The 2,076-nt window shown below is 29.2% G+C and overlaps 1 long non-coding RNA gene across 1 annotated transcript in view; it reads left to right on the forward strand.

The window, feature by feature from the left end:
* Positions 1 to 2,076, forward strand: part of LOC139426794 (uncharacterized) — a 140,081-nt gene that overhangs the window by 1,388 nt on the left and 136,617 nt on the right. Inside the window, exon 2 of the long non-coding RNA XR_011638014.1 lies at positions 583 to 630. This is a non-coding gene — a long non-coding RNA (uncharacterized lncRNA). The remainder of the gene's footprint in view (positions 1 to 582; positions 631 to 2,076) is intronic.

Genomic DNA, 2,076 nt, shown 5'->3' on the forward strand with positions numbered 1-2,076 from the left:
ATCATTATATATATATATATACGAGATATATAATATGACTCCAATGTTTTAGTGAAAACTGCGGTCGAAAGTTTGGGGAGTCTCTAATACGTTAGTTTCATTTTTTACGTATTTTTTAGTTTTTGGGGGAATTTTCAAAGTGAATCGAAAACTTTATGGTCACAATTTTAAATTTAATTTGTCCAAAGATGTAAGAAATAATTTCAGTTGTTTTTTCATTATTTTATACAATATTGATTTAATAGAAAAGTTTTTAATTGTAATGTCTTTGCATTATTTTAAAGTTTGGTAGTTTATTGACAAGACCCGAATTTTAACCGACATAGGTTCAATTGTTCTCGAGGAATCATACTTTTTTTAAAAATAGATTTTAATTTTTGAATTGAATTATTCAAAAAATGTGCTGTTGTACATTGAAGCGAAAATCGAGCATTTCTGTAAGAACACTATTTTGTCACTTTCCTCACATTTCCTCACGAAAGATTTACTTCATAAATTTACCTAAACATGCATAGGAATTGAAGGTGTATAAATTTTTAGTTACAGTTTAAACATGTTATACTTAATACATTTTTTTTGTAGAAAGAGTGGACTGGTTTCATCAACAGTTTAACACTACCCCAAGAGTCGGTAAGTACAATATTTTTTTTAAATGTGACTAGTTCTTAGCGCAGTGCAGAAACTTGATTTGATTACAGAAGTATAAAATTATTGGCAAATGTCCCTATTGAAGAAAAACACTGAACTCCTATTTTAAATTTAGTTAAGACACGCTTCTTTGTACTATGAATCTTGATTCTAGGAATTTTTCTATTCCTTAATTCCCTCTTCCCGTTATTTAAATTCTCTTAGAATTATAGAACATAAGATACTAATTTTTCAAGTAATGACTATACGTATATTATGCAAATTCATAATTTCTCCGAAAGTTTTGCCACTGTCCCAGACAGCAAAATAAGGTTTATTTTCACTCAGCAAAAGCCTTTTAATGTAAACCTAAAAAAGGTTTGTTATGCGGTTTACGTGTAAACCTTGTAATCTTAAAACGAAATCTGTGACACTCTGCTCTGTTCTACGCACATTACCCTAATCCCAAACCTTGAAAAACAACCTTCTATATAAAAACCTTAAATCGATGTTGTCTTAGGGTTTTCAAGCGTGAAAAAAATCCTTGAATTAAACTAGTCTTAAGGTGAAAATAATCTTAAATCTAGGTTATTGTAAGGTTTCTTTTTGCAACGTCTTTGTATGCTCATCTAAAGTCCACCGTGTCTGGAAATTTTTATCGACAATGCAATTTGATCCTATCGCTGGTGTGACATCAGCAAAAACGTCATCATGAACCTAAGTGACCATTTTACTTAAGTGACAATTTTTTTGAAAAAAAGCTTTAAAAATAATGTAGAATCCTTTTAGAATGAAAGGTTTGAAACTTTAATATTTTTGCCTTATTTGAAAAAAAAAGGTTTTTAGTATAAACATTTTCGTGGCAATAAAAATAAATTTCTGACGCAAGGGTTGCCGTAAGGTTACATAACTTCTGGGTATGTGTTTCCAATAATTCTCAAAAATTTTGCTGCTCAATAAAATAAAATAAAAATTATGCAATCTTTTTCTATGCATTGCAGACAACTTTTTTTTTAAGGTAAAGTTTACAGTTAGTTGCTGCAACCAGTCTCTTCACTAGGACGAACTAACGTTAGACCCTTATAGCATCCATGAACTTTAGTAGTTTAAGTGTAATTTAGTTCTTTAGTCCAACACTTTTTTATATCATTATATATATATATATACGAGGGTTGTAAATTAAATAGTGGCAACTTAACCTTGAAACTCACAGAAGGGCGTTTCTCAAAAAGTATTTATCTTGTTGGTTTAATTTCTATATCACGTAAAGCTGGCTTATTTTTTTGAAAGTATTTATCTTGTTGGTTTAATTTCTATATCACGTAAAGCTGGCTTATTTTTTTGAAAGTATTTATCTTGTTGGTTTAATTTCTATATCACGTAAAGCTTGTCTGATTTTTTTAAAAGTATTTATCTTGTTGGTTTAATTTCTATATCACGTAAAGCTGG

The sequence above is a fragment of the Parasteatoda tepidariorum genome, chromosome 10 (assembly GCF_043381705.1).
Source record: "Parasteatoda tepidariorum isolate YZ-2023 chromosome 10, CAS_Ptep_4.0, whole genome shotgun sequence".
In the NCBI taxonomy this organism is placed as follows: Eukaryota; Metazoa; Arthropoda; class Arachnida; order Araneae; family Theridiidae; genus Parasteatoda; species Parasteatoda tepidariorum.